The sequence below is a fragment of the Centrocercus urophasianus genome, unplaced genomic scaffold (assembly GCF_019232065.1).
Source record: "Centrocercus urophasianus isolate 14NV4802_14NV808 unplaced genomic scaffold, USGS_Curo_1.0 seq_11, whole genome shotgun sequence".
Taxonomy (NCBI): Eukaryota; Metazoa; Chordata; class Aves; order Galliformes; family Phasianidae; genus Centrocercus; species Centrocercus urophasianus.
The window spans coordinates 70,772,311-70,800,012 of NW_024884253.1; the positions used below are offsets into that span (position 1 = coordinate 70,772,311).

General features: G+C 43.6%; 1 protein-coding gene across 1 annotated transcript in view; it reads left to right on the forward strand.

The window, feature by feature from the left end:
* The first annotated feature begins 989 nt into the window (after positions 1-989).
* BASP1 (brain abundant membrane attached signal protein 1) overlaps positions 990-27,702 on the forward strand; it is a 47,518-nt gene continuing 20,805 nt past the window's right edge. The window contains exon 1 of the mRNA XM_042838321.1: positions 990-1,037. The gene's annotated coding sequence lies outside the window, so the exon portion shown is untranslated. The remainder of the gene's footprint in view (positions 1,038-27,702) is intronic.

The following is a 27,702-nucleotide window of genomic DNA, read 5'->3' on the forward strand; positions in this document are numbered from 1 at the left end:
TGTGTGTCTGCCGTTTCTTCTTTCCTCGATTACCTAACGTCACTCGGCGGAGCTCGGGCAGGTGTGGCACACTGCGGAGCGGGGATGCAAAAAGAAAAAAAAAAAAAAAAAAAAAAAAATTATAAAAAAAAAAGGAAAGAAAAAAAGAAAAAGGGGTAAAAAGGGCGTGCCGAACCGCAGCGCACCGCAGCGCAGCGCAACTCAACGCAGGCGGTGCCGTCCCGACGCCGAGCAGGGGGCGCCCCAGCTCCGCGCATCGCCATGCTGGCGGGGGCCGGGGTGGCGGGGAGGGGGGCGGCGGTGCGGCGCCGGTGGGTCTGGGGAGGGTGGGGGACTGGGGGGAATGGGGGCAGCGCACCTCGAGCCCCGGAGAGCTCCGTGCCCCGATAGCCGGATCGCTTCCTACTTGTCCTGCCTTTTGTTCTGCGGCAGAGTACCTCTTGTACGGGCTCTCTAGTGGGGGGATCCGCGTTCAGCCCCTCCACCCGCCGCGGCTTCCAACTCCGTCGGTGGAGGGAGGGGGGCAGTGGAGGGGCAGCGGAGAGCTCCGCACCGCCGCGCCTCTCAGGAGCCGCTCCCTGCCCTTCCTCGACGGCACCGTCCTCCCCGATATCGCTTTATTTTCGGGGGAAGGTGGGATATATAAGGCTGCAAGATGCTCGTGCGGCCCCCCCCGCTGCTTCGCATCCCGGCCCCGTGCGCCCCCTACGCGCGAGCGCCGCGCAGCGCACCCCTCTCTCCCCTACCCCGCCCGCCGGGCCGGGAAATAAATAAATAAGTGCGTGTGGCTTTTGAACTGCCCACAGACTGTCACAGGGAAGGGGGGAGGGAGGAGAGAGAGGGAGGGGGGAGAGAGAGAGCGAGAGCGAGAAATGCAGAGGCAGCAGCCGCGGTAGCGGCGGCAGTGCTCCAGCAGCAGCGCGAGGCACTCCGCGCCCGGCGAGCGAGCGGCAGCCGCAGCGCACAGCGGCTCCGGGCTGCGCGGGGCGGGCGGCAGCGCGGCACAGGCACAGAGAGCGGCAGCGGCAGCACGCGGGGTAAGGAGCGGCGCGACCCGCGCGTGGCAATGGGCAGCGGAGCGGGAGGCTTCGAGCCCGCCGTGCTTTATACCTCCTGCCCGGTGCGGGGATGCGAGGAGAGTGGGGAGAGCGGTTCCTCGAGAGATGGACGGCGCCCGGGAGCGGTTTCGAGGCACAAAGCGGACCGAGGGCGACGCCGTGGGGTTTTAAATGCCCGATGGCTTTTTCTCGGGGTGGGGGGCGGGGGGCAGGAAGCTATGGGTGTGGTGGGAACGAGAGGGTTTTGCGACCGATTTCTTAACAATGAGCGGAGACCCGCAGTCTCAGGCTCACGGTGGGAACTGGGCGCGGGGCGGGGGCGTTCCTTGTGGGGGACGGCAGCGCGATGGTTCCCTGCCAGGCAGGACCTCCCGGCACCGGGCGCGGGACGCGGTAGTGGGTGGGTGGGTGTATCGGGGTACGGGGAGGCTGTGCTGTGCCAGCGCCCGGCTCCCATCCTGGCGTACCATGAATATTCATCGAGCGCCTTCTTCTCCCGGGGAGATTCCTCTTCATCGTTTTTCATCCCTCTTCCCCCACTTTTCCTCCCCACCTCTCCCAGGAAGCCGCACACCCCCAGCACCCCTCTGCTTTCTCTCCTCCGTCTCTCCCCACGAATACGCGTGTCCTCGCCCCGCCGCCGGACTCGCGCCACATCCCCGACCCACTGCCGCGCTGCGGGGGGGGCCGCCAGCGCCCGCTCCTTTGTCTCTGCCCGGCGCATGCGCGGGGCGGGGGCGCGGGGCCCGCCCCGTCGGGGATCGGGCCCGGGATGGAACAAAGCCGCCCCCCATCACCCCCCGCCCCTCCTCGACGGACCTCGAGGGACCCCCCGGTTCCTCGCCGCGCTCCGGCCCCGCACGGGGCTGTGGAGAGATGGCGGAGCTCCCCCGCGTCCCCCAGCCCGCTCCCTATCCGCGGTACGCATCTCGCGCGGCACTGCCCGCTATTTCCAAAGGCCCCTTCCCTCCTCCATCGACCCGCAAAATAATCCTTCGGCACCGACGGAAAATGGGGAAGGTCCCCCTTTCTGGACCGAGGGAGCGCCGTCGTCCTTTCGGCGGTGTTTTCCGCGCTGCGGTTCCGCCCCGAGTAGCGATGCGGCCGCGCCAGGGGGAGCCACCCGTGTGCCCGCAGCCCCCGAGCATCCCCCGCTGCCGGGAAAGGGGGGTTGGTGGGGGGCAGGGGGGGGGGAGCTCTCCGCAGGAGGATTTTCTCAGTGCGACATCTTGGAATCTCTTTTGTTAGAATGGTTGCGTCTCACTATCGGCGCTGCTGCTCATCCTTCCTCCGCCCCATTGGGTGCCCCTGCCCCAGATTGGGTCGCGTGTTTCTGTGTGTGGTGGGCATTCTGCAGCCTGCTGTAATGGGGTGATTTTGTCAGCGAATGTCTCGTCTGTTTCCGATGAGAGAAGTGATGTTCTCATCAAGCGCTGAGATGACAAAAGAATGGTGCAAGTGGGCTCCTCATGAGGGTGCCATGGATTTGACTGCTTCCCCTATGAACACTAGTCAGGTTCTACTAATGCCTGAAATGCAGAGCAATGAGTTTCTGGCTCCCAGCCCAGCCCTTAGCCTTCCAGGTGGCCATCTGGGTTATCTGCCCTAGGGAACCTGCTTTAGAAGGCTGTTGGATTCTATGATCTCTGGAGGTCCCTTCCAACTCCCATGGTTCTGTGATTAGCTGGAAAGCACCCACCCCAAGGCCTCAGGTTACGATTTCTCTGTATTCCCAGCTGAGATCACTCCTGGAGCCTTCACCCACCCCAGTGCCACCTCTCTGCCTTCTGTGTGCCACCCAAGGTCCAGACATGGGTTTGGGGTTAGGAATGCCATGTCGGAGCGATGCGGCAACTACTGCTGCTGTGCAGCAGTCCCCAGGAGATGCTGCCCATGCAGCCCCTTTGTGTCCAGGGGTGTCAGGCATCAGGGAACTGCCCCGAGCTTTTACTGGGGTGGGCGGGAGAGGAAAAGGGGGGAGGGGGGGGGGATGACCAAAGGGCTCTGCACTGTTGTTCCTGCTCATTGTCTCAGGGAGTGCCACGCGAGTGAGCAGCATTGCTTTGTCATCTCTATGCCGGTGGGACTGTATGCCGTGAACATTTTCTTTAGCGGGGCTGTTCGGGTTTCACTGATGCAGAGCACTGATATTTTCTGGATGGAATGAACCTAAAGAAATGGGAAATTCATGGTGGCTCTGCCTGTTCCTGTGTGCCCCATGTATGAGACAGCCGATTGTGTAATTTGGGGGATTTGTTACACGCCGCTGCCAAGAAGCAATCACACAGTCCTTTCTTCTGCTGATAGGAATCTCTGAAAGTATCACATCCAGTTAAATGGAATCAGCATTAGAACTGGTTCATCTACTGGTGCTGTTGGTACATGAAGCAATGATTTGGTGTTGGCTTTTTTTCCCCTCTTCTCTTTCCATCCTTCTTTCCAATTGAAGTGCAATAGCCGCTGCTATAGGAACATGGTAGGAGGAGATAGGTTTGTCTGTGAGCAGACATACCTTTGGAGCACATCCCTCTGTGAGATTACAGAATCTCTCCATAATTTCAAAGCTGCCACCAGAACTGTCCTTAAGCATTTGTCTGTTTTGATCCTTCAACATGAAGTCTCTGCAATAAACTGAATTTTCCGAGCGAACCCTTTTGTATGTGTGCTGTGTTCCAGCGAGAGCTTTGCCCAATGCAGTGAACCACGAACCGCAGAAGGGCAGCTTGAGGCTGAACGAGGCTCAATCCTTGCCTTGTGCTGGCATCCGCACGTGGCAGGGCACACGGAGCTGGCACAGCGCAGGAGCTGCAGGGCAGAACAAGGCATTGCCATGGCATCGCAGGAGAACTCTGTGTGGCTGCATTTGCCGGGGTCTGGCCACCATTTGGCTGCTAATGATTTGGAAACTTGATGAAAGCAAGAATTGTGAAGTGTTTCTTTCTGGGAATGTTCTATTTGTGCATACAGATTTTTATGACACCCTCGGTGCTGACATAGGTCTGTAGGTTTGAGTGTAGCGTCCTTAGGCACACTGCAGATTTGATGGTTAACACCTCAGTTCTCCAAGTAAGAAAGATGGATACTATTCAAATGGAACACAGATCTATTGAGCCATGTTTGAGGCCCCACCTTCCTTCCTACAAAAGCCGTTTTGAACTTCTACATCCATCAAGACAGCTTCATAAGTAAAGAAATAAAGCTTAGGAGGGGCTGGGGGGTGTCTCTTCTGTGTCAATCAGGAATGGCAGGAATGAGGTAACAACTAGAGAAATCAAAGAAATTCCTGAAATCATTAGAGACTTGAAAATAGAAACCATATGCAGCATTATAGAGGTTTCATGCATTAGTAGGAAATGCTTTCAAGATTAACAGAAGTGCAGGGGGAAGGAGGGGGAGAAACACCTCATGCAGAATGGAGAGAGCTTCAAAGTCTTCTCTGCAGCATCTCGTATCCCACAGCTGTCCTTAAAGTGCGATGCCAGCTAAGCCTTTTACTTCAAGATGGAGAGATGTGGTTATTATAAAAATGTAACCGTTGGCTATGCGATATGAAAATTCATAAGTTCAAAATAGAAACCAGTTGAGAGAGATGGTTCCTCAGACATAAAAGATTCCCAACTTGCCACAGTCTGAAAAAGAAATCCTTTGACTTTTTTTCAACACACCAATAAACGTAAAGAGATACTGATTTTTAACATGTGTGGAATGGTCATGTTTCGCCTGGGGGCAAGATGTGTAGTAACTCCCTCTTAACTACGGTTAAAGGAATTTAAGTCTGAGGAAACAGTTTTATTAATAAAACCCTTCTGTCTTAGGATATAAATCGGAGGCAGATCTCTTTTGATGTGTCTGGCGTTGTGTTCTGCAGAGCAGAACTGAAGCAGCCTGCATCGCTGACCCGGCTCTGCAGGGTGTTGGCTGCCAAGCTCAATGCGGTAGTGCTGGGAAAGACACATGCTTTGGGGTCACGTGTTGCATAGTTTAGGGTTTAGCCTGGTAATAGCGCCACAGGGATTTACTTTATTTTATTTTATTTTTTACCCTGCAGGAATTTGAAAGTATTTTCAGAAGATACAATTTTATGACCAATTCCCTAACTGCTCTTCAGAGCAGCATCCATTTGGGACTTAATGTAAATTGTTGGGCTGGTGGTAGAGCTTTGCTCTGATGAATGACTTGCTGAATGCGCAATAAGACTGGGCCTTAACCTGCTACCTTTTGCTGCTTGCAGAGGTATGCTGATGGAGACTTGCTCATGTGGTCATAGTGCTGGTTGTGGTACCTACACAATGCCATCAAGAGGTTATGAACACAACATTGAAGTGTAACATTGTACTCTAGGCAAAAACCAAATGTCTGCAGTGGCAAAGCTTCCCATAGGATTACTTTTAATGGCAGAAGTGTCTGCCCCCGTGACTTTTTATGACAAATGGAAGCTGCTCCTGTTCAAGTATTAAAATCAGAGAGCTGCTGGCCATCTTCTGTTTCAACAGTCCTTAAATGCTCAATGGGATGCAAAGGCTAAGGCCCATTTTGTTGGATTATTTTCTGCTCTTACTGTTTTCCTTATGAGATTGGCTGCTTACACTCAAAATTACAGCTTGCCTTTATTAACTGTTTTAGGATAAAGCTGATGGTCACACAGCAGAATGCTGTACAAATGCATCTGCCAGACATTTAAGATGGTTGCCGAACTGTAGAGAAGAAATGAAGCTGTGTTAGACAAAACAAAGAAAGCATCAACAATAATAGAAATGATACGTGTCTCACTATCTCACTACCTTAGAGAAGCACACACGAAACAAGAGTAAATCATCATGTGGAAACTGAAGAAAACCCACAGTTGCAAAAGAACATGCGGGAGAGTAAAGTCATGACAAACACTTTGGTACAGCTGTTTATCGAAGATAGGCTGGAGTCTGAGAAATGCTATATCAGCTTTCTGTAATCACAATTACTCAGATCAGTTGAGCATGTCATCCTGGGAGAAAACCAAAACCAGTGAAAAAGCATTCTGAAGGTGGTGCAAAACTAGGAGTCTGCAAATGGGGAGGATGAAACCTGTCACTGCTAGACGTGGTGCTCAGGTGATGGTGGCATTCCCCAGCAGTATGTATGCAGTTTCCTGTTGCTTGTATTTCAGCCAGCACTGGTAAGTGCATGACAGACTGCTGATACTGGTTGCACTGAGCTGGTGGGAGGAAACAAATTCAGTGAGCTCTGGGATGGTGAAAGCAGCTTTTCTGTGTATCTTGCTTTCACAACAAAGAGAAGTAGGGAAGATGTGCTAGCTGCTCTAAACAACATGTTTCTCCAGCAGATAGGCCAAGAGAGTGGAGCTGGTTTTCCAGCAGCACCATTTAGCCTGGTGTGCATGCTGTGCACCACTGAGTGTGTGGCCCACTGGGAGAAGCTGGTCTCACTGTGGGGTGTGCAAGCGAGCTGCTCGCTGACTTTTTCTTTCCTTTCCAGATCTAAGAGCCCTATGAGGGCAGGGAGGCAACAGGTTCCTAAAGACTAAAAATGAAAATCTGTCCAGACTTCCCAGCTTCTTCCATTCCTTTGCTTGAGTGGGAGTAGAACACAGTGAGGTTCATAGCTTTGTTTCACTTGGAGCTTTCACTAGGAGCACATGTAGTCAGTGTGGCCTCCACAGTGTATCTGAATGCTTGTGATAATCTGTGAGCCTCTACTATGTGCACAAACTAGTGGGCAGAAGCAAATGTGGTGACTTTTCCCTCATCTGATGCAGCTGTTATGTACTCTGCATAACTTCAACATTTGTAGCCAAGAGTATCCTGGTGTCTGTAGGACATAAGAGGTCAAGGAGCATGTGAAGGAGTTTCCTTGGCAGACAGTGTTTTCTGTTGAATCTGATGCCATTCATGGATGCAGATTTTGGTAAGAAAGACTTACTTGTTTTCTGTTCCTGTACTGGACCTTTCTCTTTTCTGCCCTCAGGGATATTCTTCTTGAGGAAAACCATTCTACAGTGCAGATGTACCCTTTCAAAGCCACTTGATATTCGATCAGTATTATAATTGCTAAAATAATCATTTTAGTGTTATCCTCTTTGCCCACCTCCCTAAGTGATATTTAGAAGAGCATTCAGCTTTCTGCATAGTGGCCCAAGCTTTACCTCCAGCTGCCTTGAACTGATGACATTGGCTTTGTAAATGATAATGCATTTAAATACAATAGCTCACCTGCAGATACTCTTCTGGTGTGTGTAGTATTAAAATCTACAACAATGCTCAAGAAAATGAACATAATAGTATTTTTTCAGTAAGCACAAGAATAATTAATAAGTTGCTGGAAGTTCAACTCTCATCGTTTTCTCTGGACGAGGCAGCTAAGTGTGGATTCATGGCTAAACTACTGACAGCTACAGCAACAAAAGTGTGGCACTCCTCAAGATCTCTCATTCCTGGCCAAACAGTGCAGTGTATTGGCAACCCACAAAGACATAATGTCTTGACAGTGTCTTCAGTTCTGAGGTAGCTCCTGTTACTAAGGGTTCAAACTACATTGCAAATCACCTACAGGTATTTGTTCTTGTAAACATCTCTTGAAACAATGCTGTTACCAAGGCGTTATGAAGGAAAGCAAACGTATCTAGTCAACAAATGACAAATATAATGGATCCCCCTTGTTCAAAACAGGCTAAACATTGTGACATTATATTCTTGCCACCTCCATTCTGCTATGGAGTTGGTACATGGAGGGTAGTGTTGAGGGAGGTGAACTGTCTGCATATGCCCTCTCACAGCCATTGACTATGTGAGCCCCTCACAATTTAAAGTGCAGAGCTAAGAGGGGAAGAGGAAGGAATGAAACATCTCACCAGTCCTGTACTATCTGATTTGTAGTTAAGAAAAAAGTGTATACAGGAGTTTGCTTTGAAACAATGGCAGCAAATTTACAGTCTGAGAACAGAAATATTTATCTCAGTAGCTTTTATTTCCTTTCTACTTCAAATATGAAGCCCTTTTGCACACTTGCTTCTGGTTAAAGAAACCACTCCACATATTTCCTTATAGAAACACTGCATTATCCCTTATGTACCTCCATACATACCACATCTTTCTAAATGTGTTGTGGTAAAAAAAAATAATCAAGTGTCTTCAAGCTAGTAAATCTCATTCATATATATTTTTTTTAGCAAACTTTGTTCTTCCTTGTATTCTTGGGGCAGGTAACATTTTTTTTTCTTTTCAGTTAATCATCGCACTGGTTATGTTGGTGTTTCCTTTGACTGTCTTCTCTAGAAGTCTGTATTTTCAGCTGTGAACTAACACAAAGTGTTTCACAGAACATCTTGTTAATCACATACTAACATGAAACGTTCATTAGCAGGTGTACAGAATGCAGTAAGATCTATGACATAAGATTAAGTGTAATCTCATTCCCTGTTATAGACAGGAATATGTGAACAGAATGACTTATCGCCAAACTTTAATTTTAAACTCTTAAACTCATAATGTTACCAGAACCCCAACTTTTTGCATGGACATGGCTTCTAAATCTAGATTTCCACTAGAATGAGATCGTATCAACATGAGAACTTGATCTTAAACAGCATTTTATGCAAATTTTATGGAATATAGACGTCTTGGTGCTCTTCCAACCCAAAGCATTCAATCCTTTTAACTTTTTATCACTTGAAAAACATATTCATGTGGTTTCTTCTGCTGACTGGAAGGGAATTAGATTTTTTTTTCCTTTTTACTTGATACTTCATTTTTAAGCAAAATGGGCTCAAGACTAAATTAAAAAAAATCTGTTAGCTTGCCTTGCCAGTCTTGTTTTCCAGAGAAACTAGACTTGTTTGATTCCTGTAGGACAAAAAAATCGCTGCAAGATCACAATTAAACTACATCAGTGAGTTGCAAAATCTTCCAAAACACATATTCAGGGGAAATATTTGCTTTTATAATAGACATAGCTCATCTGTCAAGTTGTGGCTTTGCTGGGCAACATACTGCACAAAGGCCAGTAGCTGTCCTGAGTTTCTCCCATAGAGATACCTTTCTTTGGATCCACTTCTTATTGCTGGAAATTTTTGTTGTGCCTAGATAATGTGTCACATTTATAAATTATAGAGACAACAGCACAATTGCCATGCAAATTCATTATGAATGCCATCAAGATGAGTACCACATTCAGGCCAAATGAATTAATGATGGCAAATATATATACCTTTTTTCTAAAGTATTGCTTTAATTTCAAGTACACTGTTTTTTGGGTTGATTTGGTTGTTGGTTTTTGTTTTTTTGAGTCATAGCGAATTTCTGCAGGGCTTCCTGGTCCTAATGTGCCTTTCCAATGCCTCTAGGGCCTGGCTGCAGTCCCACATTAGGCCCCTCATGGCATTATGGTGGTTCTGCTCCTAAACTGCAGCACCTGTTGCCTGTCTCACCCTGCTTGTCCAGAAACCTCTCCTGAGAGTAGTCTTAGGGATTCTCCCAGGGAAGAAAGACCTTTGGCCAACTGCGTTGCCTTCATAAAGCAAACACATGAAATGAGACTGTCCATTGAAGTTTTCTGTGCTTGGTGGCTTTGGGGCACACGTGATCTGAAGTACCAGCCATCAGCTGCTGCACTTACAATGATCATTGCCTCCCTACACTGGAAAGGAGACCAAATACCTAACTTAATTATTACAAATGCCCTATCTCATCTTAATTAATCTAGTGATATGATTCTGCTTCCTCAATCTAATTAGCTAGGGAGACAGTTAAATATAACTTTGCGTCTCTGAACATTTAGCTGTTCATGGTTAAATCTGCCCACAGTTCCTAAGAGACTGTTTTCACAGCTGGGAATACCTCCCTGTCGCCCTTCATCTGAAATGAAAATAGAGGGAGCTCATCTTAATTAATATGGAGGAATAAGTTTACCTTAACAGAAAACCTTGAAACTTCCAGTCACCTTCAAATCTGTCATGAAGACAAGAAGGAATCTCTCTGTTCTACCACAGAGGACTGGGAGGTGATTGTGCTGTACGTAAGAAATGGGACTACCAATGTTCAAGCAGATAAACATGACTTCAGGCTGTGTGTGGAAAATATTTGTCCTTTGCTCTGTAACAGATGGAAGATGGTCAGTAACCTAGATTAAAATGATAAGAATAATGTGGAATTTATAAATCACTGTAAAAGATAATTTTCGGTGGAAGCATTTCTGAGAAAGACAGGTAGCCACATGGTCAGAATAACAATGAAGAAGATTTTGTTGACCAATGATGGGCAGGAATACTTCATGTTGTGCTAAATGTTTGCTACCGAAGTAAGAATAAATTGATTTGTCACTATCCTAAAATGGACAGTTAAGAATTTCTTTTCATGTACTACACATTGGACATCTGGATATTACGTGCATGGGTCATAGGCAACATAGAAGAGAGACACCATTCAAATGGGTGCCCGCATAAACAATGCGAATGATCAATGGAATCTGTGGAAGGGAAAATGAACAAGTTGGTTTTGAGCAGTGTAAAGAAGAGGATAATTATTTTAAGACCAGGTGAGTATCACCAGCGAGACACCACTTCAGTGTAAGTCACTGTGCCTTGGGGGAAGAAGGAGGATCGTTCACACTGCTTTTGAGGTCCCTGCCAGCCCTATAGTTTGTGGGATGAGGCACACCAGGGACCTTGGGAGTGAGCTTGTGCTGGAGTGCAGGGAAATAAGTTCCATTGAAAGAAAGTCATTCCCAAATGTACCAATTTATTAGCAGTGGGTCTGAGCTCTCTTAAAATCATAGAATCGTAGAGATCAAAAGATAAACTGCTAATATGAAATGCACAAATAAAGCTTTTCTAAAGCAGATACAAAGAGATTTAATTTATTGATTTTGGACAGCACAGGCTGTTAGACAGATCTCTGTTGAGTATTTCTGACAGAATGCCTGAAATGTGCTTACATTTGGTGCCACCCTTCAGACTGGGGCTGGTGTAAAAGAATGGAAGTAAAGCTTACAGAAATTACCAAAGCTTTTTAGTTCCTAAATTTTGTGTCAAGACAATGATATGTAGTCATGTGGGTACACTTGATACTTCTGCTGTGTAAGCCCAGAATGAAATGTTGTAACTGCAGCTGAGAATGACTGCAGTGCTGACTGGTATGACACTAGGACATCCTTTGTTACTTAATCTATAGGCTGCAGAAAGGTTTGTGGGGTTGTTCCACAGATGAGTGGAGGATCTAGCTGCATAACAGAGGTTATACACACACTTTCACCACATGGCTGCTCAAACTTAAAGGCATAATAACAATAGCATTGAAGGTTAAGCCTGATATAAATTAGGCTCATTTCTAAAGAAATCTTTGATGTGTATTCATAAATGGTTTTGAATAGAAGTAACATTTAGCTGAACAAACACCTCTGCATTCTGTTTTGTGTGCAGGTGGGCAGCTGCACTTGAAGTTTCTGGATCGATACAGGGGCCGTCCGTTCTGCAGCTATTTGGGACTGAGTTTGAAATGAGTCTGCCTTTTGTACCTGAGGGCAACCTGAGATTTGTTTAGTTTCCCTATGCGCTTACTGAAAATAGTGGTGTGCTCTTCAGAAGCGATTGCAGGAGTTGTGTGTATGCTTCTGCTTGGTGAATCAGACTCTTGGCTTGTTGCCCATATCTTGGTGTTACTAGAGATGAGGAAATGCTCACCTTTGTTCGGCTGCTAATTGCTAGATTGCTCAGCTCGGTATGGATTTCGAGCCACGCACAACAGTGTGCTGGCATCTCCGAGATGAATGTCTCATGGAGAGAGGCAAGTCTGGGAGCAGAGCTGGAGCTGTGGACTTGATTCCACTTCTTGTTCTTTCCTTCTTGGTTATGGAGCCCATCCTTTGATTGTGATTGAGTTCTGCTAATAAAATTGGAGCTGTGAGCTGCTGGAATTGCAGGTTAATTGGGATGGTTTGAGTGGCTAGCACTGGTTGGGTATGATGCTTTCGTGAGATGCTCATGTTTGCAATCATAATACACAAGCATTTACCAAAACATTAAATCAAAGCATTTTGTCATCTGTTTGCCTTTCTTCCTGAGTTTCTTTAAGAATAGTATTGATGTTGAAGGCAAGTTTCGTACTGCCTAAAGAGGAAGAAGAATTATCTTTTTAATCTGCAGAAGTACAATTTTCATGTTGGGTAGATAGCTCAGAAAAGGAAAAAAAAAAAAAAAAAAAAAAACCAAACAAAAATGCCTTAGGTTAAGATTCTTTTAGTCAGAGACAAAATCCCTGGCACTAGGTCTCACTAATATTAATAAGCTCATATAAATTGGCACAAAGGGCTGAGCAGACAATTTTTTTTCTCTACGTGAGAAACCAGCCTAGTAAAGGCAGTATGAGGAAAGGGAGAGTGGACTAGATGTACCAGGCCATCCTGCTATGTCAGGGTTTGTTACAGGGTAGGTACAGGAGCACATTCTGATGTGTAGTGGGAGGCACTCTCTTGCTTCTCTGCAGCAGAGCTCTGTGCAGAAGCTGCTGGATGAGAACAGTGGGCTAGGATGGTCATGGGATTCTGCTGCTCAAGGTGGGTTGGAGGCAGCATCCTGCATTGGAATTTGCTGTAGTTCAGATGACTCTGGTGTGTGTATGACTGCTCTTCAGTACAAGCAGTTGGTAAGCAAGATGAAGCACTAAAAATGATCATATTGGAACCTACTTTAGGGAATATGCTCTAGCAAATAGTTTTTTTATCTTCAAGCGTTATGTGTATGCCAGCGTTTAAACTCCAGAGCTGGACTGGTTTGTTAATAGAGAAATATCTGACGTGTATAAACCAGATATGGCTGGCTTAATTAGTGCACTTCTACAAAAGCCTCTTCTACTTAGGAGAGGCCAGTGAAAATAAACATGAACTTTAAAATCAACACTCACGTTTGTATTCCAGGACTGGAGTTTTCTTTTGAGACTGCTATCTGCTACAGTAGAATTTTCTACTGTAATGTAACTACCCTCAGTTCATAGAGGTTTGAGGTTTATGACCTAAAGTTTGCAGTAGCATTGAAAGCCTGTGGACAAATGAATGTGAATTAAAGAAAGGCATATATTGCTTTTTTTTTTTTTTTTTTTTAAAGAAATTTTAATTAAAAAATCTCAGATTTGAACAGGATAATGGAACTGGCTGGGAATCTTCCTGTGAAATGTTTTCTGCTGGAAAATGGTTGAATTCTTACAGCTCAGCTTCTGTAGGAATAATCATATATACCTAGCTGATATAAAGGTCAGACTTACCCATTTTGGGCTAGTTAATCATTTAACATATATGTAACCCATGTAGACAGCCAAGGTTCAAATTTTTGTTACTGATTCCAGCCAGTTGTTTAGATTTGTCTTCATGCAGCCAGTGAGTAGCATATTCAGCAGACTGTTGTCCAGTCTTGGTTGGGTCAGTCTGAGCCTCTGCTGATGAAACTGACTGCTCCATGCTCTATAAACTACTGATTGGCTGAAAAATATCTGTGGTCTGAGGTGTTGAATGCTGAGGTTCAGCCTGAACCAGATAAAGAGCTGAAATATCCACTCTTATAGATGAAGCAGTTCTCTATAAGCAGAGGGCTTACACCCGTGGCTATTTTCTGCCTGTCCAACTGCAAAAGCTCATAAAAAAATACCTCAAATGCTGATCTTCTGGGGGAGTGCTTTTTATTATGTAGCTGTAGTGCTAAACCACTGTCTTTGTTTGAATTCATAAATTAAACTTGCAGGCCTTCTGTTATTTTGCAGTGTTTGATTTGTAGGAATTTCAGAAAGATGTTCAAGTCCCCAAGTGCCAATTGAGTGCCTGGCACTCATCTTAACCAAGGAGCTGGTCCCACTACTTTATACCAGGACAAAATTCTTAGGGTGGAAATCTGAAATTTATGTTTCAAGCTGCGAGATTTTTTACTCAAACGAGATCTAATTCCATCTCTGCTGTTGGATGCTTCCAGCGGCTCCTTTGGGTGTCGTGCTGCGTGCTCCTTCACTTGCTGTTTGCTGTTTCTGGCTGGGCTCCTTTGCTTCCAGCTGGTTGAGTGGGATCACCTCAGCCAGGGCTCAGCTAAGAGCCAGGCCAGCTGCGAGGGAAGGGAGTGGGCAGCCGGCCCGTCCTGCTGGAAACAGCAAGCTGTTTGATTTGGCTTGGTTGTATCTTAAAAAATTGCATAAACTTCTGCAAATTAAAAGCAATTGTGAAATTTTCCAGTCAAATGCCTTTTTGGTTGAAATTCTAATGAGTGGATTTCTGCATTGCCAGAGGTCTCAATCTGCCCAACGATCACTGTATGTCCAAGCTGACAGCGCAGTTCAGGAGTGAGTTAACTCTGGTCTGCAGTGACCATCTACATCTTACACGTCAGTTTATGTTTTGCATAAAGTAGGACCAACTCAAGCCTTAAGCTTTATTTATTTATTTGAAGTTATTTTGATTCAGGCAAAGCAAGCACTAACCCTTATGGTTTATATGGCAATTCTTTTGTTTACATTTGAGTTGAAACTAATGTGTAAAACTCAGGTGTGAGCAGTGTGGTAGCAGTGGGAAGAAAAATGCCTGAGAGCATCTGACACTTCTGGTCTTGGGCAGGAGCCAAACCTCTGAAGGAATATTGCGATCCTGGCAGTGCAGGAAAGCTACGGGAGGCTCACTAAATTCTTTCTTTAATGTTGTCTTTTGATTCATGTATTAAAAGTAGTGAGTAGGTTGTAATGATAAAACCATCACATCAGGCTGACAACTTGGGTTCATACTTTCAAGTCTTTCTTAATGCTCATTTAACGCTGACTAGGGGGAGTTGGGGGATTTCCACCAGTTTTAATCAAGGGGACTAAAAAATTAATACTTTATACATATTTATGCTCCCTTCAAAGGAGCCATTTATAGCTTGCTTCACAAGATAAAGGGTTATTTTCTGTTTCATCTGTAGTTTCTGATGCCCTCTACAAACCAGGTCATTGAGACTACAGATTACACTCCTCGATAGAATTAGAGGAGCAAGGCAGCAATCGAACTGTGCTGCACATAGCAAATTGCTGCACTGGTGCTGGGGCAGGAAATCTTTGACATTGTAAATGGGAACTTAGCACTGTTTATGAAATGTTGTATCCTGAAGATAGCTTGCTCAGCATAATTTATGAACGCGCGTAGTTTTCTCGCTTAGCTCACTTCGATGATGGCCATAAAACTGAGCTTCAGTCTGTGCAGATTTTTGGAGTGATGTCTGCTGTGTCAGCCATTTGGCTGCAGGAGAGCTGTAGCACTTGCTGGACGGAGGCGAGTCAGCTCTGTTGGCCAAACACAAGACTGTTTGTCAGGGCAGTGAGGGAAGTGCACTGCTCTTGTGTAAAGCTGTGTTTTACGAGGAAAGCCTAGCTACTATATTAACTTTTTATACAGTAATCTGTCAGGTAATTCCTACTTGCTAAAATTCCCCAACCATGTTCCGAGGCAATATAGTAAGACAGTATTCTTGATGGGATTTTTGAGAAACTAACTGCAAGTGCATTTCTTGCCCAGTTTTGTCCTGAAACGGAGAGCTGTTGGACCTGTCCTAATCCATCAGATCTGTAGCTCTGGACCAACATATTTCTGCTGGCTTATGCAGCAGCCATAAAAGTGGGGATATGCATATAGTACGTTTAGTAGTTTTACAAGTGCCAGAGCTCCTGGTGGAACCACAGCTGTATTCATGTGGAAGCTCCGTGCGAGCTAATTTTATCCTTCTGAGAATGTTTATTAGCCCCTTGAAGAATTTCACATGTATTTTACCCGGTTACTTCCTCTAATGTGGGCACCGATGCAATAGCCTGCTTTGTGCTTCGTAATTCTGCCTTGCAACTAGCTATCTTAGTACTAAATTCAGTGTTGCATTGCCTGCAGTATCAAGTATCCTTGTTCCATTCTTTTAAATTGAATTAAATTTAATTAAGATAACATTTTAGAAAACAGTATTAAATATGTGAATTTCATTATAAAGCTTATATTTTGTGCGTATGACTCTTCAGAAATGCTTGTAAAATCTAACAGTTCCTCTTAACTTTGGCTGTATGTAGTTGAATAGATACAATTGCAACACAGAAGCACTAGAGATGGAAGCAACCACGGACATCCCCCTACCTTACTTTTGCATGCTTCTACAAATAACTAACATTATAGGGACTGAAGGTATCATGCAAATGTGAACAGGCCTGGTGTCAACCCCGCAGCACCAGCAGGCAGTATCAACTCCATTTATAGCAAAACAGTATTTCCTCTGTTACAGGGATCAGGACACTAACCCCCGTTTTCTGCTAGTTTTACATCCGTAAAGCAGACTAGCATTCAACCAAGGAAGTTGAGTTTGTAAAAAATATGATGTAACTTAGATGTCAAGTACAAGACTCAGCGTATCATCCTTGGTACGAATGGCAAAGGCCATCAGGAGAACAGGTTGACAGGAGGACAGAAGCACTTGTTTGTAAGCAGCATTCTGGGGCAAAGCTGGGGGCTTGCAAAGCTTTGAGATCCATGGCAGTGCCACGAGCCCCTTGGTGAGAGAGCTAAACCCAGTGAGGTGTAGGAGCACCCCAGCTTCTCGCTTAATGCAGGTTTGATTGAAAACCCCTACATTAAAGGGGCTCAGAGGACTCTAGTGTCTACGAAGGTTGCTGCCTCTGAGAAGAAGAAAGGTGTCTCTTTGAGAACTTCTTGAGATGAGGAAGAAATTATATTCACTTTGAGCTGAAACTCAGATGCTAATGATATCTAATCACTACAGTAATCCGATCTGAATGCTAACAGTCCCCTGTGCTCTTTTGCAAGGACAAACATTTCTTTCTAAATCTCAACAAAGCAAGCTTCTAATGTGGGTCAGATGGAAATCATGTTTATTAAAAAGCTGCTAAAGACAACTAAATTTTTAATTTCAATGGAAGTGTCTTCTCTGTGACCCTTGAAAGCACGCCAGTGGACTCTTCCAGGACATGCCTCACTAAACAACAAATGGATCACTGAGGTGCTCTAACAAAGACTGATGTGTCCACCCAATTAGAGGGATGTAAAGAGCAGCCCCTTGAAATTCTGAGCTCATCTGAGTTGCTCTGCAATTTTCACAATCTAGTACTAAAGCACTGCTTCATGAGTATTGCTGGCCTCAACAACTGGCTTGGATGCATTGTCCTAGACCACAAGAACAAATTTTGTACAAATATTTCTCCTATTTCTCGATAAAATGAAAAAAAAAAACAACAATCCACCAACTCAACGAACATGAATATGAATATGAAAGTTAAATCAGTCATTAGTGTCTTTGTACTGATTGAGGTCTTCTCCAAACCTAGCACTGCTACAAGCAGATTGAGAAGATTCTTTAAACACCTGCTTTCAGGGGCTTACACTTTCTCACTTCTACTTGGGTTTAATTTCTTCATGTCTAAAATATGTATAGACTGAGGAGGTGAGAATGCACCTTGTTCAGTGAAATTAATGCAACTCATCAGATGGAGGAATGCATGGAAAATTCATTAAGTATTTTAAGACTGTTTCCTTTCTGTCTTTGAACAGTGTTTTTAGTTTCCATTTTAACTGTACGTGGAACTCGTGCTGCTTCAGAAATAATTTCCTCATGCTATTTTAAAAGAAAACTAAAAATTAGGCCACGTTCTTACTGTCTAGACCATTTATATTTCCAGGCAGATAGTCCAGTTTCTTGCATGAAGTAGCCAAAAGAGGGACAACATGCAGATCAACAATTAAGCAAAGATCAGCATATGTTTTGTTTTTCAACCAGCTGTTGCTTCAAAAACTGTGGAACTCTTCAAGACTTCAGAGGGTGTCTTGTAGGTAATATTAAAGGCTCACTCTGATAACATTTGATGGCAATCTGAAATTCCTTGACCACGCTTCCAGGAAAACTATATCATATTATTATGTTTTGAGATAGTTAGATATTGGCAAGTGAAATTTTATCTCTTGGAAAACAAATGAAATTCTGACCGATGAAAGAAATTGCCTAGGCCAAGCAATAAATTCTTACAAACCAGCCAATTGTGATATTCAGCCTATTCTTACAGAGGGAGCTCTAACTCCTCCCCTCTTGCTGCTTATCTCTTCAGCGTGATGTGAGTCTGAATAGGGAATTGTGATTTACTGTGGCTCATAACTATCTGCATTCAACAACATTCAACAACCTGGGCTATATGGCATTTTGAAGCCTAACTCATTGTGAATGAAGGTCCTATACCTTATAATAAAGAGTTAGCATGCTCTAACACATGTAAAAGAAGATTTTGCTTAGTTCTGTACATTTTATGAAAATTAAGCATTTGGTGCTATCCTTCTCACTGAATAGCTTAGCAAACTACGTCAAAACCCTAATTTAAAAACCTTGACTTATTCTGGTGATGGAGAAAGCCACACTCCTCAGTGTTTGTAATTACCCACTGAGGATAATTAGTTGACCATTCTTGGGCATGGTTATCATAGCTCAGATGCCATAGAGATTAAAACCAATCTGAGGATTTCTTTGAAGCAAAGTAAAATGAGAAGTGTAAGTTAGAAACAGACTGTGTAAGGTATTGCAATCCCTTCTAGTATAACAGCAATTAAAATATATCATGTGTGCAGTAAAGCAGTGCATGATATTTCGAAAAGCTTTAGATATTGAAGCCACATTTACTGGAGCCAGTAACTTCAAACTCAGATTTGCCTTTTAGTCAGGGAATATTCTTAGCTCATCTTTAGCCTATTCTTGATTTTTATTACCCAGCTTGACTTCATTTTATTAATAGATCCCCTGTGTTGGGGATGATTTGATCTCTTACTCTCACTGTTTATATAATTGAGTCACTGACCCACTGTGGAAATTCAGTAGCATGCAGCTGTGATGCAGAGTGTATGTGCCTTGTGTCACTGGCCTTCATGTCCATAAACTTAAAAGCCGCTGCCGGGCCATGGTGCTGCTTGCCAAATCTGCCTGTTGCCAAAACCTTGAGAACATAAAATAATTGACATGTTTTCTTAAAATTTAGGCTTTTTTTGGTGTGTGTGCGTGCGTGTGTGTGTGTTTGTTAGGCTTTCCCATTAAGAGTGGGAAAAAGAAAGGCACAGTAAAACATTCTGGAATGACTTCACCGCTGCAACAGTGACTGAGATCTCCATCTTTAAAGTAACTGTAATAGAGTTAAGTCCAGGAGTGAATGGAAAAGCAGATGAACCCTGTTCCTGTATTCAATCCATTCCTCTCTTTCAGTACGTATTAGTTTTTGTAGCGCTGGGGACTGTTTCACCTCTGCTCCTCTTGGGCAGCTGCTTCGGGGCTGAACCGACATAATGGGCAATTATTTGTTAGCTCTGATTACTGAATGCTCAAGTAATGAGAGAGGAAAAACACTGATGAAGTAGATTTAGTAGAGAGAATGCTGTACATTTTTGTGTGCAGTCGTTGTTGTTTAGTTGTTTGGTTGTTTTTTAAACTGGAGAACTCCTTAACTGCTGAACAAAGTTCAGTGTTGGACCCAATCTAGCTGCCCCTGAGCCCTCTTGAATCCTGATCCAGCTTTTGTTAGCCCCTTGGGAGGCAGTGTGCAGTGCAGACACTTAATCTACTTCATTACGGAGACTGAAACAAGGATTGAAATCTTGCTGTATGAATTCAGGAATGCTGTGCTGCCCTAAAAAATCTCCTTTTATCTTTCTCCTCCCATTCCCTTACTCCCTAAACCCCAAACTAAAATTGAATAGCAGAGATCATTTCCAGCCAAGGGCTCTCAGCCCAGCACATCCTTTCAGTCCTCTCCAGGCTGATATCTCCCTGTCTGGCACTACACTTTTGTGTTCCTGCTTGGAGGACGTTGTCCTTGTAGTTTGGCACTGACCGTCCTACCCCTTATCGCAATAATGGGCTCCAACTAAGACATACAGAGCTCTCTCTAGTTAATTATTGGCACAGACACCTCTGCTATCAGGCACCTCCCTTGGGTAGTTTCCTCAGTCTTCCCCTGAATCCTTGTCTTCATGTTTTCTTGCAGCTCTTTTCTATCTCAGCTCCACTTGAGCTACCACATGCTTCAAGTAGTCCCTCTCCCTGCTTCAGCACATGCTTCCTATCACCCTCAGCTTCTCTTTTCTGTCCCTCCCTCTCCCTGAGTTCTCACTTGGATGAGCACAGCTCAGGTGAGACCCTGCCGGTGCTGCCAGCCCTCATGGAAATATAGCTCCAACAGACGTAGCAAAACATGCCAAAGCTTTCTGCCAGGGCAGAGGATAGTTTGTTCTGGCACACTATCTGCCCCACAGTCTGCCAGCTGGCTGCAGTACTTTTATGCGCTTGTAGTATCTCCAAATATACTGGTCTTTCCTTGCTTTGGGTTTATTTTAAATTGTTGCTTACATAGTCTAAATTTTATTACATCAGTTTTTCCATTGAGGGTTGCAGGAATGAATGGAACCCAGTAGGCATACACTGAGTGCCGAAACATCCTTGAGCGTGCAGCTCCTTTAGTTCGTTAACCTTTAGCCACTTCTTCAGTTGCATTTAGATGAAATTCTTTGATGGGTTAAGAAATTCTTTGAGGCAGTTCACCCCCACCCCCAACCAGACTGTTAGGTCCCTGCAAGTGGACACCTCAAAGCAGAAATCTCAGTTCTCTAGACTACCTCATTTGGTGGAGGCATCATTTAACATTAACATTTTAACTGGCAAATTCCTGCATTTAAATTCTTAGAAATTTCCTCTACACTTCATACTTTGGAAGAAGTAAATAATTTAGGTATGTAAAATGGAAGGCACATCTGCAACTGAAATTTCACAGGCTTGCAGAATTTACTCGATCCTGCTTTGCTGTGTGACACTTCTAGGCTTTTAGCTTCCAGATGCAGATAAAACCATTGAAAGTGTCACCTCCAGCCATGAGCAAATCTGTGGTTAACTTCTCCCAGTGTCATTTCTTTAGGATATTTTTTTGCTCCTAAATGGACATTTTTAATTATCGTATTGGCATCTTCTCAGAAGACATCTTTAGAAATGAATGACCTCATCTATATTGGGAACTCCTATTTTCCTTCCCATTCCTAATCACCTCACCTGTCACTGCTGAGTAATAATGAGATTCCCCACAGTTACTTTAGACCTCTTGCTGTAAACAGCTTCAAGTTGGATCCATTTGACTTTTTAAGGACCTTTTATTCTATTCCATCAATGCACACAAACGTAAGAATTAAAAAAACGGACCTAAATCACGTTTTTTTTTTAATCACAGTGGTATTCCTCCAAAGTAATATTAAATATTGTCCACATCTCTGTTGTAATTTGTTACTTTATTTTTCTTTATTGAACATATAGAAAAGCTGAATTACTTAAAATTGCAATTTTTTTCTAAACGACTGAGCACCTACTGGGATAAACATTACCAGCATCGTCTTCCATGCTGCACCTTTTGTTTTTAGGTTCCTTACCAAAATACCAGACTATTCTCTTGCTGAGTGCTAATTTAATGCATGGGTGCAGATACCTGCTCTTTATACCTGAATCTTTGCTATCACCTATCATTTAGGAAGAATTTTTTCACTCAGAGGGTGGTGACACACTGGAACAGGTTGCCCAAGGAGGCTGTGGATGCCCCATCTCTGGAGGCATTCAAGGCCAGGCTGGATGTGGCTTTGGGCAGCCTGGTCTGGTGGTTGGTGACCCTGCACATAGCAGGAGGTTGAAAATAGATGATCATTGTGGTCCTTTTCAACCCAGGCCATTCTATGATTCTGTGAAATTCCATGATTTTTGACATCAGAAGATGACAGTGGCTTGCTTGAAAAGCTCTGGAAATGTTCCTTCCATAATGCTGTGGCACTGACGCCACTGGAAGTAAAACACTCTCTTTCTCCTAGCTATGGCAGGCTAAAGCAAGTTGATGTAACTCTTATAATAAATGCAGGATGGAAGTCATTAGATTGACTCTGTCTGAAGGCATTGCATGCTCTCTCTAAGATTGCTGTGCTAAGTTGATGTTATTGAAATGAGCATCTGTAGCGTCACTGGGAGGAAGAACTGCTTATGCTGAATGCAGCAGAAGACAACACTCGGGTGGGTGGGAGGAGGCCTTTGTCAAGTTGTGGCAGGGATCACAGCATAAAATTTAAGGAGGTTTAATGAAGAATGGAGGGAATGTAATCTTGGATATGGTATTTTTATTACGCGCAAGAGTGGTGCTCATACAGTAGTGACTGTTTGTTTTAAGTTCCTTGAATTTAGAGGATATCTCTTTTAAAATATAGTTTGTATTTCACAAAACTGGAAATGCTGAGTTTTGAAGATTCGCATTTCTTATGATCTATTCCCCATTGTTAGCCTTCAGCCTGCCTTTCTGGCACTGGAATCCAATTCACCAAGCTGATTTCCATCTCTTTCAGGAAGAAATAATAAAGACACTCCTTTCTCTTAACATGCCTGGGGCAATCCCACATCAAATCGTTTTCCAGCTTTGTACCTCATTTTCACAGAGTTCCTCAATACAACTGAAATAGTTGGGCTACTTTGGAGTCTGTGTGTTTATCTGGCTGCAATGGCCAGTATGAAAGGAGGAAGCCTATGTTTCTCTGGAGCCACGGCTTGTTTTCTGCCATATGGGGACTAGTCATTTCAAAGTGCTTTTCAGTTCAGTAGGGGAGACTCAATGCAGATGAGGTAGAGGGGCAGTTTCTTGTAATGCTTTGTGGCCAGTCTCACCGCATAGGCACAGCTTGAAGAAAAGCCACTCCTGCTCTCCCAGTTCATTCATTCCTACCAGAGTTAATGCAAAAATCTATGTGAGAACCCATTTGTGCTTGGTGCTGGAAACATTCCCTATGAATTTGCATTTTTCCTTGCTTAGGCTTGTACCAAACTTGTTTAACGTGGTGCTGGTATGCAGGTGGAATCTCACATGTTTAATGGTACAGTTTTGATGATCTTGTACTCTTTTTACTTCTGGTCTCAGGACTGTTACTGGTAGGGCTATGACAAACATTTCTGGGCAGCCTTTATGAAGTGTTTTCTGGTTCTGTTTGAAATTACAGCAGTGCATGTTTTTGTCTGCAAACTTGTAGAGAGCAACCTGTCTGCTGTTTTGCTCTTCAATCATTCAAAACCTGCAGAAATGTGTAGATGACAGAATCACAGCATAATTAAGGTTGGGGAATACCTCTGATTTCAAGTTCAGCCATCAACCCACCACCACCATGCCCTTTAAACCATGTCCCTCAGTGCCACAGCCAGCTTTTCCTCGAACATCTCCAGGGACAGTGACTCCACCATCTTCCAGGGCAGCCAATACTTCATCAATCTTCACATGGATATGAAGGACTCTGGCAGTGCAACCTGATAGATCATCTCAGATGTTTAAATATTGTCTGCAGAAGTACTTCAGAGGCAGTGCAACACCAAGGCGAATGATGATTTATGGGAGTGTTATTTTGTTAGATTGCCCAGAGCTGAGGCTGATTTTTTGTCAGTTGAAAAGTAGGTGATTTTCAAATTTGCCTTAGTTATTTTAATACATATGAAAGATCAACCTGAGCTTTTCTCACTCTCCCTGCATTTCATGAACCACATCAATTCTACTTTGCTTCCACTTTTCAGCTAGCTCGTGTCTATATTCAGCTACGTATGTGAAAACTTGTGAAATTACAGTAGTTTCATTTCCTGCACCATTTCTACTCTCCCTCGCTGTTATGTGCACATGCTTTGCCTGGTGCCATGTTGTGAAACTTTCCTCTTGCAAAAGCTATGTCCTGGGGAGCAGGAAAGACATGTTTCAGTTTCAGGGGATGGGAAAGAAACAAACTGCTCTCTAAAACAATCATTTTTCATTATCGGAGTGGTTACATTCTCTTCTGAAAAAATAATAATAAAAAAAAAAGTTGAAACCCGGACTGTGCTTGTGGTTTTTTTCCACTTGTTCTTAATAGAAAACTGTTGACTAATGACGCTGCAGGAGTACCTCTGCATACATGCTACCTGTGTGGTGCCTTTCCTGAACAGTAAGAAAAAAAATACCACTATTGACTGAACATCTCTGCTAGCCTTAGAAATTTTGAACAGACAGAGGAAGACAGGGTCTGGAAAAACAATCCTCTGCAGTATTTACTTGAGCCTTCCTTCTGTCCACACAAGCCAAAATTAGCAATGTCAGTATAAATGTTGGGTAGTTATGCCACACACGGATTTATGAGCTTGCATAAACATCTTGTTATTAAAACTTCAAATATTTACGCTGAGATTCAGCTGCCTTCTGGACTCCTATGAGAATATTTCTGAGCATTAGGGTTGGTTTTTTTTTTTAATTGAGAATATTCTAGGGTTGGCTTTTTAACATAGAGAAACACTCTACTGGTTTTCTAATCAGTGGTTCCAGATTAATTTACACTGTACCAGGGCCTAAGTGTTGCTTAATCCTTTTATAGTTCAAGTGGAGACTGACCATTTGAGTAATCCAGGTAGCTTTGAGAATGAGCAATTTTAAGCAGGACATTGAGAAAAAAAAAAAGAAAGAAAGTAGAGCTCAGAGTGCTGGCTTCTACTGGTATCTCCATGTTTGGATTCTGCAACAGCAGTGCAAAGTTCTGTGCTGGGCCCTCAGGAAACCAAGGCTTTTGCTGACTGTTGCTCCTAAGGGCCAGCATAAATCCCTCAGTGAGACTGCTTTTGTTTTTTGGTGAGACATGAATTGGGGCATTAAAACAGAAATCATTCTAGTGGGTTAAACTTTAAACTCTTTTGTGTTTAGCAGCGTATACATGTAACAAAACATGCCCTTGGGTTGCCAAACATTATCCATTTGGCAATAACATGGCAAACAACATGCTGAAGATTAAAATGCTCTGTGATCTAGACAGTGCTTTCTGTGCTTGATGCAATCCCTTCCCTTTTAATTATACAGGGAACTAGCACACTGCTAAGCAGAGGCAAACAATTGCCATGAAAATTTGCAGATTTTCTGAGTAGAGGCATTACTTCAAAGTAGCAGTGAGGTAGACATGAAGGGAGGTGGGGGGTAAGAAACAGGCGTGTATAACAGATGGGAGAATCAGCTTACACATCATCGGGCACTGCGCTTGAATCCAGCGTGACCTGGAGGAGCTGCAGTCTGCCAAACATCACCCATCAAGCAGTGCAAGTTTGTTTTTTAGCAAAACAGTAATGGCTCCCAGTCAATGTGGACAAGGAGGACATGGGATGGTGCAATATGCCTATGCCAAGAGAGCAAGCTCCAGCTCCAGTCATCTGTTTTGTTGATCTGTTCATTTTAATACTTTTAGCATAGTTTTATTTCATTCAAAAAATAACCCAGCCTGATTTTTTCCCTCTTTTAGAAGTTTGGAAGGAGGTAACAGAAGGAGTAAGTAATAACTTAGGAATTTTACAGTGAACACGAACGTTGGCTCTCTGTTGCTGTAGCTACATCATCTGTCTCAACATACAGTAGCTATGGGAACAGAGCTATTCGACACTGCAGAAGGAATGCAAACCTTTCACCTCTGACTTGCCATTTGTCAGAGTCCTTTTCTCAGAAGTCTTAATGTAATTTCCTTTCCGGTCTTAGCTTTTTCAAGGCTCTAACCATGGCATCTCAGTATCAAAGCAAACAGGTCTTAATATACTCAAAAACATTCTATCAAATTCTACTTTGTTGTCATAATTCTGTGCATGGCGTTTTCTTAGGTTTTCCTCCTTCTTGACCAAGAAAGGACACTAGAGTAAAATACTGATGTAGAAAACAAAGGAAATGAAATGGAACATGGTGCAGCCTCTGCAGCATCACAAACAGCTTCACTGCTCAGGATACACCAGTGCTGGGGCAGCTTTGTTGCAGAATCCCATAGACAATGTGAGCATGAGTGCTTTGTTTAACATAGATCTCAGGTGATATGGTGATGGAAAGCAGTTATAAAAAGCTTGATTAAATCACTTAGTAAAAGGAACAGAAACAATGAAACTCTTGTGTTGCTATGTTCAGAAAACATAGCACTTAGCTGCAAGAAAGAGAGGGCATTAAGTAGTTGGTCCAAGAAGGTGCTATGTGACAAGGGATGTTCACACTCAGCAGAACCTCTGTACATGTAAACACATAAATATGTATATATGTGTGTATACAAATACTTAAAGATAATGTACACTTAATACAGATACAAATGAAAATTGTAACTGTTTAATTCTCCTTTCTGCATGACATGCTGGCATATGCTTCAAAATTCCTGTCCTTTTCTGGATGGAGGATTGGCAAAATTTGTTTTTATTATTCTATTCTGTGAGAGTAGAATATAGCTGACTTCGAATTTCAAGGATTTGATCCAGGCTTACCATTTTTGGCAGGAAGTCAAGCAAGTAACATCCTAGTTCATAGGAGATGAATTAAAATAAATCACCCATGAAGTCCGATTCTGTTTCTTGCTTCTATCTATTCTACTGTGAATAAGACTTCTTTTTAAAAATCACCATGGATACATGATCCTTATAATCCTGTGAGTCTTATTCTGATTGTCTGCTTAGCTGCAGAAAGTTAACTAATACTGTGCCCAAACTAGGAGAAATTGTTATGGAGGTAAAAATGAGATTAATATCTTCAAAGCCTTGGGAGAGGAAGAGAAAAAATGTGCTTATGAGATCTCAGGTGCTCTGCCAGAGACTGGATAACAAGTTGGCAACAAGTAGGTAGAATAAGATATTTGGACTGGTGCCATTGGTTTTCATACTTGCAAGACTGGGGGTGTCTTTCCTGAGAGCTATGAAATTGCTGTACAGTTTTGCAGATTTCTTCCTACTCTTCCTCCCCTCAGAGTACTGAGCAGAGATGGCTGTTCTGCTTCAAATTAAGTTTAATTGCACTGTCCCTCTGTGGAAAAATATCTGTTTTTACAGAGTTTTCCATCTGGATCCACGTGCTGTCCAGGGGACCCCATGGCTGTGGGAAGAGAGAAAGCTGCCTTGCACGTGTTGTTCATGTGCCATGTTCGTGTTGCTGAGGGATGGATTAGCCTGCTGGAGATCCAAAGTTCAAAGTGTTCATTCAGATAGAGTTCTTGTATTCTTTCCCCTGAGCTGGACAAGGCAGGGACTTGAAACCCTGTTTAGTGCATCTCCTGGGCTGCCTACTGCCTGGCTGTGCATATTCAGCAATCAGAAAGGAAAGATGAAGAGAGTCTTCACTTAAGTAACCAGAGACGCCTTTTGTACAGGCATGTACCGCTGCCACCACCTTTTACTGATACGAGCTTTCAGTAGAAGGTAGTACAAATGATTGATGCTGTGTGTGTCCCTTCTGGGTCTCTCCTTAGCAGCACAGATGGGGTATCATTATCAGCTTCTCCATGAAAAGGACTGGATTAAAAATGACTTCTGGTACTGTTTAACATACTGCAGCAAATGCTACATAGATCTGTAAATCAAGACATTTGTTCTTCATTTTCAGCAATGCCCTTTCCCTGAACTCTTTTAATGAGGCTGAGTTGTAAGATGTTTGTATGTTATCCAGCTGGACTGGGCTTGCGATGCTCCAACTCTGGCTCTTACTACTTCCTTGTTTTAAAACACTCTGTGTCAGTGGATGGTGGCAGCTATACTCTTAAGGCAGCCTTGTTTCATACAATACCACTCTAATGTTGCAAGCAGTGTAGTAGACAGGAAAATGCCTAAGCCTGGGAGTAT